General features: G+C 44.1%; 1 pseudogene; it reads left to right on the top strand.

The window, feature by feature from the left end:
• Nucleotides 1–8,119: 8,119 nt before the first annotated feature.
• Nucleotides 8,120–12,496, top strand: LOC139832816 ((+)-neomenthol dehydrogenase-like; annotated as a pseudogene).
• The last annotated feature ends 370 nt before the right edge of the window (nucleotides 12,497–12,866 follow it).

Raw genomic sequence — 12,866 nt, 5'->3', positions numbered from 1 at the left:
GTCGTCCCAACAAATCGTGGTACTGTGATGGGAAGTCGACAACCTCAAACTCCAGCCTTTCGATCCTGTAGTTCTCTCGGGTTCCAAACTGAACGTCGAGATTGATTTTCCCTAGCGGATAACTCGGCTTGTCTGGTGTAATCCCATGGAAGCGTGTGTCAGTTGGTTTCAAATTTGCCAAGGATATATTCATTTTCCTCAATGTATCTGCGTACATGAGGTTCAAACTGCTGCCTCCATCTATGAATACTCGTGAAACATCGAATCCTGCGATCACCGCTGGTAGAATCAATGTTGATTGCCCTGGCCGAGGAACCTGCTGCGGGTGGTCTGCTATGGTAAAGCCAATATCTTGTCCTGACCAATTTAAGTACTCAATTGTTGGTGGAGGCATCTTCTCTGCCATGAACACTTGTCGCGAGATTATTTTTTGAGCTCGGTTAGATGGCCGAGCTTTCTGAATCATCGACACCGCGCCACTAGTGTCGATATAAGGAGGTGAGTTTGGAGCTGCCGCTATTTGTAACTGATGTCGATTTGCATCTGTAATTACATGTGGAGGTGGGAGGTGGATCTCGCTTCTTGGCCCCTGGGGGTTTCTATTCATTGCTTGCATGTTAGCTTGCCCTGCAAACTTCAGCATTGCTTGAAAATTTCGACAGTCCTTCTGCATATGCCCTGACTGCCTCTTCCCATTACTGTCGAGAAAAAATGCATCTGACACGGTCCGTTCATCATATCCTCGGGAGATACGTATGGTATCTGGAATCTTGGTCCATTATTTTGTCTATTGTTACGGGAGTCGTCTCTATTATTGCATCGCTGCTCACCACTCCTTTGATAATCATCTCGATTGTTTCCTCCATTGTTTCCTCGAAATCCAGCCGATATTTGGCCAGGAGCATCATAATTTGAGAACTGCCGAGGAAATCGTCGTCTATTTTGAAAGTTTCGACTGCGGTCCTCGTCAGGCGACCTATGCCGTTTGTTGTGAACAACATCTTCTCCGTCTGCCCACCTATTCGCTATTTCTATTAATGTTGATACTGTCTTTGGGTTGGTTCTCCCCAAATCTTCGACAAAATCTCCCCTTCGAATTCCAGCCACAAATGCATCTATTGCCCTCTTGTCAGATATGTTCTCTGCCGAGTTTTTGATGATGTTCCACCTCTGGATGTACTTTCTCATTGATTCATCGTGCTTCTGCCTACAAGACCTCAACTCCTCTAGTGATGCGGGTTTTTTGCATGTGGATCGGAAATTTTTGACAAATATATCCTCGAAACTGTCCCAGCTGTCGATGGAACCCGGAGGCAGCTTCTTTATCCATGATCGTGCGGCTCCACTCAAGTGTACTTGAATGCTCTGCATGGCTGATGCTCTGGTCCCACCTATCAATTTTACTGTCTCGAGATAATCGACTAGCCACTCCTCAGGATCTTGCAGACCATCTAATTTCTTGAAATTGTCGGGTAGCTTAAACCCCGAAGGAACTCGAGTTTTGCGGACTCTTCTACTAAAGCATGGTAACCCACACATATCCTCTTCGTCGACCTCTGGTGATTGCCGACGTTCCCTTCTATCTTGTCGCGCTCTATCCACTCTTGCTTGAGCTGCTGCACCTCTTGCCCCACTCGTCCTCGCAGGATCTTGCACTGTTGCGGCAGGTCGTGGACTATTTTGCCTTGCAGATCCTTCGGGAGGTGTGGTTGCGAATGCTATTCCCATGGCTCCAACTCCTGCCATGGCCATGTTATACAACGCCTCTCTTGGATCTCCAGGAGGTGGCCTGGATGCGAGTATAAAAGCTTGCGTTACCATGTATCCAGCTTCTGGTGTTTTGGGAATAATATTCCCCCTTGTGTCTATGGACATGAAGGACATGTCGAGATTTTGAACTAGATTCTCCCTTTCAGCCTCAGGTATGTTTTGCAACCGAGATCTTGCTCTGTTACGAGCTGCTCTGTGACTATCTCCCGAAGTACCTGACTATCGGCTCAACTCCGCCCTTCGCCTGCTTGACGCGGAAGCTGCGACTTGCCTTCTATCTAGCTCAAATTTCTATTTTTCAAGTTCCCGTCTGATACGAGCAAGTCTATATTGGTAAGCTTGTAACTCTTCAGGTGTCGCCGTTACAGTCATTGGTTATGTGCCATCAATGGCTCTTGTAACTCTGTCCCATACTGCCTGCGGAAAGTGCACAATCTCTCATGTTCCAGGCCCAATATATTTGGTCCCCAAACCTCGCGTGAGATCTGCGGGATCGACGTACGGATTTCCCGCGTCGTCGAAGTTCTCTGATGTCTCCTCCTGTGGTCGACTTGTATCTCCAATTGCATAGATCTGATGATACTTTGAACTTTGATATTTGTTGGGATTGGTGACACCGTCATATAGATCAGCGAAGACCTCTCCAGCAGCAATGGATCTGTCGATGAAGGTGAAGCTGTCGATGTTGCTCGAGTCACTGCTTATATCAGAGTCCGCAGATGACTCGAAAGATATGTTGCTGAAGATCTTGGCGATTTTTTCACTTGCCGTAGTGTTGATGAAGCGTGGCGGCGAGATCTCCTCGTCGCCTGTCTCAGTCGATGATGTGGAGTCCGAAAAATCGGAATCGATCTCCGATAATCCCGACGAGATCGGAATTTCGAGACGATACGATCCTTCCTTTTCGACGCGGAAGTGGAACTTGCCAAACGTCATCTCCATAGGATCCTCCAGATACGTATATGCATCCAAACGGGAGGGTGGCTGAGGAACAAAATCGACTAGATCAGTTTCGATCCGTTTACCTCTATCCATCGCGTTGCTTTCTACCGAAGACGTCGACGATCTTGAACGTGCCATCGAGATCAGCTCCTTGTCGCCTCTAATTCCCATAGACGGTGCCAATTGACAAGGGATTAACTTATCAATGCCTACGGATTGTAGATTAGGGTTTAGTTGAAAGTAGAGGGCAAGTAGATCTCGAGGGTTTCAGCCGAAAAGTACTCGACGATTAAGAAATTAGGGTTTTGTTGACAATGATTTCGATCCTCTCTTTGTCCCTCGACTCCCCCTTATATAGGAGGCGGAGCCGAGGGTTTCGTGTTACACAAGATTACATATTCCGGGAGACTCTCTGAGTTCAACCCGTAAAGTTACACATCTCTATATTTCCTAATACAACTCTATCTTTCCTTAATACTAATTGGGCTTCCGAGCTTCATATTCCTTGACTCATGGACCTTCAGTAAACCCCGGGTACCATCTTCGGCAGGGCCATTGGGGATGCCTATGTCAGCTAGTCTTAGAGGATGATGGTTGGATCCCCTTCGAACTTATTGGGAGCAGCGTGACGTGGATTTTTATTGCTGTTGTGAGGAATTTCTCTCACTAGAACCCCCTAATCGATGTATTTAAGGCTTCCGATGGAAATGCTCTTAGCAATTTATACATGTGCTCTGACAACCTGAAAATCTTCCATGCACCGGCTATTTTTTCCTTTCTTCATAACCTTCTTTTGGGTTTCCTCTTCTCCTTTCTTTCTTTGTTTAGGTTAGTTTGGCATATGTTTAGTGAGTTCTATCGTGTTCGCTTTGGACAACCTGAAACTAACCATTGGCTGTTTTGCATGTCTTCTAAGTTTGACGCTTTCTCATCCTCCTTCTTCAATTTTAAAATGAACACACTTTGATGCCTGATTGGTTCGAAGTTCATAAATAGCAACAGAAAACATGTTTATTTCTTCAGGAACGTCAATGCATCAAGAAAGCCACTCATGGTGTATAGCTGTGCCACAAGCCCACAACCACTAGGAAGATGTGGACGATGCACACAAAGTAGTAGGCCACCAAACAATCTCAAGTCCCAACCCCTAGCAAGGCTTTCTTTAGATTGCTGAGTAAGTAGCACTGACTATTATAAGCGGAAATCAACTTTTGATCTTGGGTGAATATGCTATTGGCATAAAAATATTAAACATTAAAAGATTCTCAACAAAGATTTGACACGTACATCTTAATACCCTATCTGCGCATGCCAAGTTTTGCAAAAAACCCAATATTTTTTATGTCTTGTGTAAAAAAGATAAGAAAATATGTCGTGAAGAGTTATTTTAGCACCAAATTTTCTCTTTTTTACACATAACAAAAAAGATATCGTTTTTCTGTGGAACGACTATTTGCCAACACATAGGACATCGACAGGTAAGCGCGAAATTTTTGTTGATTTTTTTTAGCATTTTAAAATACGTTTAAAATTCATTTAAAAACCAGGAGCATATGAATGCCTTGTTTCTATAATAAGAATCTTGGTTGAGATAAATACACTCGTAGCCGTAACATGACACCTAGCTGGCTAGCCACGTTTATGTAACTAGTGGCTGAGGTCAGTTTAATCCTAATAGACGTCGTCCCCTTTTTGTGAAGAATGATCCAGGCTTCTTGTTTGGTTATTTTAATAGCATAGTGGTACTCCAAATTGCACTAATCAGTCATTAGCACGTGGTCGGTGTTATCGTCCTGCAACTAAACAACACTATGACGTACGCTCCATCACGATCTCAACTGCTGAACCACTATATGTTGATGTCTGGTCAATACATTAGGAACAATTTAAGGATCTAGCTAGCTATGTATAGCAACCTAATTGTGACAAACGTGCACTCGCATCATCAAGTACATAGTTCATTCCTTTATGATTTTGAACTTCTTTGTTTTGCCTGTACCTAATTAGTCCGTCTAATCTTAAAATAAGTACTCCAAAAAAACAAGAGCCAAGAAAATGATGGCCTGGAACTTAAAACGAAAGTGTGCCAGACGTACTGCCAGGGATGAACTCCAGTTAAGGCGTGCACTGTTTAGAAAACGTGACAATTTGGCCAATTTCCGTTAGAAAACGTGAGCCCCGTGCTAGATTGCAAGAACTGCCGTTGTCCACCATGTCTTGGCAATGGAGCGGTTGATAGTTTTCTTCTGTTTGACAAGAGTTGGCCGTTGTCTTGGTCACGTACGTCAGACACTAGCTAGTTTTATTCAGCTCGCATAATTGACTCCCTCGTGCAGCGAGCAATCAGAACTCACAAGACCTGAACTACTTTAGTTTTGCAATCTGACAGTAAGTCAGTAACGTTACGGAGTTGTTCTTCACGTGACTATTAGTTCCCACTTCCCTGCATTTCGGAAAAGTAGGCTTTTGGCCTTTTGGGGCCATTCTAAATTTTTCCATGGCAGTAATATACTAGGAAGATATCTACCTGAAAAAAGATATCAATTAGAATTAACACGTTTTCATCCATGGAATGTGGATCCAAATCGAAGTTGTGAAAACCATGCGACTTTCAGATTCACGCAAGAAACGCCAGGCTGCTTGATGCTTGTCTCCATTGTTTTGGAAGGCTCCGCCAACGAACTCCAAATGGACGACGGACCTAGAGTTTGTTGGATCATGGTATTTGGTCGTGCACAACCAAATTTTTACTGACTGTTTGGTTTCAGAGAATGACATGGAAGCCGATGGTAATGGTGGTTCAAGTACTGGTGGTGATGAAGAATTGGCTTTGTTCATTAACTTGTCACTTGGAGCAGCGGCAACAGCAAGTAGGGGCGGCAACATATGAGAAGTCCAGATTCTAAACTTGCAGGGTAAAAAAGTTCGGGCCTTAATTGATTGTGTCTAACAATAACATTGTTGAAGGCATTGTTTTGTGAGCACAGACTTTCTCTAGGATGAATACCTATGATCTATGATCAGGGTGATGAGGACGCTTGTTCAATGTTTTTTTTTGAGGCGTCGCTTTTAGAAAAGATGAATTTATGGTGTTGTATTGATGGTGTTTGGTTCGCTGCCAGAAGGAATTGATCTCTGCGGTGGGATTTTTCTTTTGTGCAATTTTTTGTTGTTGCGTGCATTTATATTGTTATTAGGCGGTTCATTGTCGCAGAGGCTGAGTGTAATTGATATCTTCTTGATATTAATATATACTCTTTATAAAAAAACATCGCATTGAGCTAGTGACCCAGTCCTTGAACTAATTAAAAGTAATGCCAATTAACTAACTAACTAACCATTGCAACTTAAGCATCACACCAAACATAATCCTGAAAGGGGGCGACAATAACATGCATGCATACTATTCGTGAACAACATGTTACATGTCAATCAGTTGGGTGTGTAAGATTTCCAACTCTTTCACTGTCGTCGTCCCTTAATTTTGCCCTTTTCAGACGTCGGACGTGACTAATTCTTTTACTTGTTTTCAAGACAGTGGACCGGTGGGATTCTTTTCTGACGAGCCATGCGATGCGCCCATGCACGCACGAGGCACGACGGATGCATTGCGGAGCTGAACCTTTGCACCCGATCGAGGAAGCAAGATTTCAAGTTAGATTAAGAGGGTCAATCAGCCACTGGAAGCAACAACAGCATGTGCAGAGCTGTAGTGGCCAACCAAGTCCCCCTTCCACCGACGCGCACCGCCTCTTCGATGCAAAGAAATTCTGCAAAAAATGAAAATTGGATGAGGGCACCACCTCTTTCTACAGGTACTACTCTCTCCGTTTAGAAATGTAAGTTGTTTTAGATGTTTATAAAGTAGACTAGATACAACATAAGGTGAACCTACGTAAAAATAGACTAGATATAAACAAAAGTGGGCTAATCAAAGAAAATGGTTCAACATCTTACATTTAGGAAGTACTTGTTAATTATGCAGGGCTAGAAACCATGATTTTTTTCACCCATAACCCACTTCGCGTCCAATTTGAAACTAAAAGATTCATTGAGCCAAATCTAATAGGACAATGTTTGTTCCATTGACATTATTATTGCAAAGTCAGAGATAAAAAAAAAGTTACTTTGGACATCTCTCAGCCATCAGATCCAACATGGATATCTCGGATTCTTGGCGCCATACTTTTCCCGAAGAAAATGTTTGTTCCAATGACATCATTATAGCATACATATTGCAAAGTCAGAGATCAATAAACTCCTTACTTTAATCTCTCAGTCTTGAGATCCAAACACGGATAGCTCTGATTCTTAGCTGCATGCAAAAACGAGACACCTAAGATATACACACATTTCAAGACAAATTCTGCTCGAAAAATTAAGTAACAAAATCTTGATTATATTGTATGTAATTCATATCGTTGGATTCGTATTGAAAAACACTTTCTAAATATGATAATTTTATGCCAACAGACTTTATATATTTAGAGTAATTCTTGATTAAAAAAAAACATGAAAAACGAGGGTGTCTTATTCATTGAAATGGAGGGAGTACGCCGGAACTGCTATTGTGTCTTGTGTACTGCAAATCCGTAATATCTCCCTCTCATTTTTCATCCAACTTTTGGAATTTTTTTTGTTTCACGTGCTACGCGTCCACAAAGTCGTTTCATGAAAAATCTACTTATCATGTGGCGTGTGTAAAAAATACAAAATTCTGTACTAAACATAAGACATTCCATAAGATAAAATTTCTCTTTTTTTACCTAAATCATAAATGATATCGTTTTTTCGCGACACTTGACGAATGCACATCTATTATGGAGATGTGTATGTAGAATTTTTCGCCAAATTTTTTTGAGACTTGGATATAAATGTTTTTGGTAGAGAGGGACCATAAACTCCCATGAGCTAAATTAAATTTCCGAAAGTATAAGGCATACTTATATAGCCATAACCTGGAAGAAGCCTTCGTCCTAAAATATTATATTACCACTCTCTATAAATAGATGTCTTAGATTTGTTAAAATTTTGATGTATGTAGACACTATTTATTATATATAGATAAATTTAAATCTAGACAAATTTAAAACATGTATTTATGGATGGCGTGTATTTTTACGGTCCATTCACAACTTTAACCTACTAATACTCCTATATAAATTAAGAATGTATAAATGGCGCTTACAGTCAACTGCTTTCAGATTGTAATCACTGTGCCCTGCACTGGATGCCCCGTCAGTTGACCGGATCGCCCCCAACGCCAGACAGAAACTTGCGCCGGGCAGTCCCTCGCCGCAGGGCAGGGTAGCCGTCCCTATTCCCTATATATATATACTGCCCTATTCCATTTTGATTCCCACTCCCAAGCAGGCTTTGCTTTGCTCTCTCGTGGCCGGTGCCTCCTCTCTCCTTCCCGGCTCCCCCGGCACGAGGCGACCAAGGGCCAGCTGGCTCCATCGACCTCCTCCTCCCCTCCATCCATGGACTGCTCGAGCTCCAAGGAGACGCCTCCGCCGCACAAGTAACTCGCTAACCAACCTTGATTACCTCGTGCATGTTTGTGTGCATTGACGAGAGATCTGCCAAATCTGTTTCTCACTTTGTTGCGCCGATCAGGGCGTGGTGGACCGGGGAGACGGTGGCGGTGGTGACGGGGAGCGAACCGCGGCATCGGGCACGCGCTGGCGGTGCGCCTGGCGGAGCAGGGCCTCTCCGTGGTGCTCACGGCGCGTGACCAGGCGCGCGGGGAGGCCGCCGCCGCCGAGCTCCGCGCCAGGGGCTTTCCCTCAGTACGGTTCCACCAGCTCGACGTCGTCGACCCTGCCTCCGTCGCCGCCTTCGCCGCCTGGATCCGCGACGACCTCGGCGGGCTCGACATTCTGGTGAGTCCTTGTCTTTTGATTCTTATAGACCGGATTTCTCTTGATCCGCCTGCCATTTTCTGCGTGTACATGAGCCGTGTGCAGATCATTTTGCCTTTTGTACGCTTCCTTTCGCTTCCATGTTGAAAATGGGGCTTAATTTGAGGATATACTATATATCTTAAGTTCCACAAGCACTACGAGTCTACGACCCAAGTGGTGTGCAAGCTGTTTGATAGCAGAGAATCATCCGCTTGTACATATGCAATGAACAATCTGTCTGTGCGCTAATACTAGGGATTTGCTTACCTACTAGTCTACCAAGATTAATACTCCACCCTAGAAAGTATATAGTATGTCCTACCATACTCCACTAGACAAAATTTCCAGCTCGATCGCACCTCACAAACGCTACATATGGATCATCTCGCTCCTTATGTAAACCAAGCCTTAGCTAGCTACTTTCTGCATAATAAACTGTGCTTATACCAAACAAGGCATACCAACACTACGTGCAATGAAACAATTTGTGGTTGATGCTAAATAAGGCATACATACATCTAAAAAGTTTTCTGGTGGTGGATACAATTAATTATATGGCCGTGAACTAAAAACATATATTGCCGGCCCACAAAAGTGAAGGACGACAGACAGCTAGCTATATCTCATGTACATATCTTCAGGATGTGTTTTAGTGGAATAGACTTCGTTGCCTAATTAAGCGTCCCTCCACAGCCAGAGAGTTAGATCAAAAGTCATCACGAGTAGCTAGCTGCGGGTCAATTAGGGCATGAAACGGCCTTTGTTGCCCTTAATATACGTCGCGAGTTAATGAAGAAAGTGACGACCAAGATGATGGTCCAAGCTAGTACCAACCTGTAGATCGATCGGTCTCGTCGTCGATAGCGATATCTGACATTTAGTTATCCCTGGTCACGTCCAAAAAGTTACCATATGGCTATGTAACAAATACCTATAGTGAACTCTGCAATATATAGTTTCATGATAACAGTGGAACTACTTCGAAAAAAAAAAGCTTCAGAGTTTTTGCTTGAGCCGATCGAGATACCCAAGTGGAGCAGGTCAACCACGCACAGAAGATGCTTTGTGCATACCATTACTACATGATTCCCTGCGCATCTTGTCTGGTCATGGACTCGATTTTAAGTAATCGGGGATGGCCCAAAGTCTACGAACCGCATGCAACACGATAGGGTTTTTAAAAAATACAGAAACAAACAAGAGAAGGATCGACCCTGACTAGCAAACAAACTACTGTAGTACTAATATCATCTTGTCAAGCCTTGTGTTCCATGCATACATGCCGATGGAACAGTGGCAGCACAAGAGCTGTTCTTTGGATGAGATAGCATATCTATAAGATCGATGACTGCAAGTTGTTCCTCCATTGCAATCCCAGGTCATCGCAACATTATTGCAGATATGGCCGGTGCAGATCTGTATCATATTTTTTGTGCTGAAGTTACATAAAGCAGAAGAAGTTTCTTGTGTTGTTTTCCCACCCGGTTTGTTTGAGCTGTTCTGCTCACACATGTCAAATGGTTCGTATGGAACACAATTGTGTAGCTTTTGTTAGCTCTTGTCATCCGCCGCACCATGAAATGTTTAGTTAAAATGAGGGCAAAAGCTACATATCTACCGCTTCATGTACTTGCACAATTAATAATTCTACACCTACATCAGCAACCGTTCAACCAGAAAGGGGAAAGGACGCAAAAGTTGCTGCTGAATTGGTGCATGGTAGATGTAATGAGATCACATCTCCTTTGCTTCAACAATGCTGCAGGCGTCCTAATCTAACATGAAATTATGTGATTCTGAAACCAACCTTGCTCCCGGCCTGCAGGTGAACAACGCTGGGGTTTCGTTCAACGAGATCAGAAACCAACTCGGTGGAGCATGCTGAGACAGTCCTCCGGACGAACTTCTTTGGTGCCAAGATGCTCATCGAGGCGCTACTGCCGCTCTTCCGACGGTCCTCTGGGACCAGCCGGATCCTCAACCTCCAGCTCCCAGCTTGGCCTTCCTAAATGTAAGTGGTCAAACTAACATAGCATCACTACAAGTTAACTACGTGTACTTAACTCTTCCTCTCACTCTACAAAGCAGCCACAGTAGTACATTAGTTGTAAGTTATGTCTCATGTGATCATGTCAACGGATTACGGATGGGTAATTCAGCTGATGAAACTGGCCCTGCCATTCTGAACCATCTGTCACCAACTTTTCTCACTGACAGTTATATTCAGTGAAAAGGGCACATAGTTTTGTCTTGGTTTAAAAGCGTTCCAACCTCCTGAGTACTAGTTAATTTTTGTTCAGCACGAGGCTCAGATGAGTAATGAGTTTGGAACCAAATCCTTACTCTATCTATTCCCATGCTTTCTTGCACCAGTTATGAATGGGAACTTCAAACCTGCAGACACTGAGTGCACATGCAAATGCTGACTCAATTTTTTTTTTTTCCGTGCTTGTCAAATCACATAACTGAGGTTGAAAAAAATAGATGTTCATTAAGGAGCAAATAACTTGACTATGAGCTCATGGCGACTCGTTCGACAGACAATGCCAATTTTCTTCAGTCATGGTACAGACTTCTTCAGTGTCCTTCGTCCACACCTGACTAGTCCAAGCCCTCTGGAGCACACTCCAGTGAGGAGCTAATTATGTGTTGGCTTTTGCTAATGGCAATTATATAGTAGTGCAAGAGAATGCAGTTCTGTTAGGCGAAGTAATTCCGAAATAAATCCTTACTCTATCTTCTCCCATGCTTGCTTGCACCAGTTGTGAGTGGGAACTTCAAACCTGCAGACATTGAGTGCACATGCAAATGCTGAATCAATTTTTTTCCATGTGGGTCAAATCATATAATTGAGGTTGCAATAAATAGCATTTCGTTAAGGAGCAAATAGCTTGACTATGAGCAGCTCATAATGAGCTCACTGTCAGCTGGTTCAGAGATGGAATGTGGACTCTGAAGTTTGAACGGGCTAGACTCGTTCGACAGACAAAATGCCAGATTTCTTCAGTCACAGTACGTGACTTCTTCAGTGTCCTGCGTCCACACCTTGACTAGTCCAGTGCCATCTGGAACACACTCCGGTTACATGATCAACACATGAGCTAATTACCTGTGGGCATTTGCTAATGGCAGCCAACTGCTGTGACTTGTGTGAGTGAGAGATTTACAAGAAGAATGCAGTTTCTATAGGCGAAATTTCAGAAATAAATTGATGTGCGTTGATCTTTTTGCAGAAGGTGAGGGACCCGTCGCTGAGGAACATGCTGCTGGACGAGGAAAGGCTGACGGAGCAGGAGATCGAGGCCATGGCGTCGCGGTTCCTGGCGCAGGTCAAGGACGGGACGTGGCAGGAGCACGGGTGGCCGGCGGTGTGGACGGACTACGCCGTCTCCAAGCTCGCCCTCAACGCCTACTCCCGCCTCCTCGCCGCGCGCCTGCGGGGTGCCGTCGCCGTGAACTGCTTCTGCCCAGGGTTCACGCGGACCGACATGACGCGCGGGTCTGGCAAGCGCACCGCCGAGGAGGCCGGCCGCGTCGCCGCGGGGCTCGCGCTGCTGCCGCCCGCCGACCTCCCCACCGGCAAGTTCTTCAAGTGGCGCACGCCGCAGCTCTACTCAAGCTCTGACGAAGACGACACACTGAAGTCAAAGAACGAGCGCGGGTCCTTCTCATTGTAGCAGATGAGGTTTGACAGACGCATGTTGATGAGATACTCCAATAGTTATTATGCGCATCCGATTTGAGCTGCTGCTGCTGCTTCTGCTTCATTCTTGTTCTTTTTGGATTGTTGTGTAACCACTAACGAGCGTGTCGTTGAAAGCTATAATTATATTGAACTGAAAGCTCAATTAGCATGTAGTTGAAAGCCTTTTCTAATTTGATTTTGTTTGTTTGTGAACTTTCAACGTTGGTACGCGCTACTGTGTATTAGTACAAAGGGGATAGTATTTTGGTGGTTCCTGGATTATATTAGTGTACATAAATACATGTTCAATACATCCACCTAAGCAGAACTAAGCAACGACATCCAAGCTGAAGCCAAATTCGTTTGGTAACAAGCAAACAAGTGAATAAAGAGGCCAGAAAGTTTGCCGTAGTTAAGATGTTCAGCTAAGGGTGCTAGAAGCCATTCTTTGCTCATGGCATTGGTTCTCAGCTCACTATTGCAGACTTGTCTTCACACCTTGGTTTCTCCCACCTTGTGCAGCAACTTCTAGGTTCGAATTGGGAATCAAACCAATACGAACT

The sequence above is a fragment of the Lolium perenne genome, chromosome 6 (genome assembly GCF_019359855.2).
Source record: "Lolium perenne isolate Kyuss_39 chromosome 6, Kyuss_2.0, whole genome shotgun sequence".
Classification (NCBI taxonomy): Eukaryota; Viridiplantae; Streptophyta; class Magnoliopsida; order Poales; family Poaceae; genus Lolium; species Lolium perenne.
Note: the sequence above shows the minus strand (reverse complement) of the source record. Positions and strands in the feature narration are given on the sequence as shown.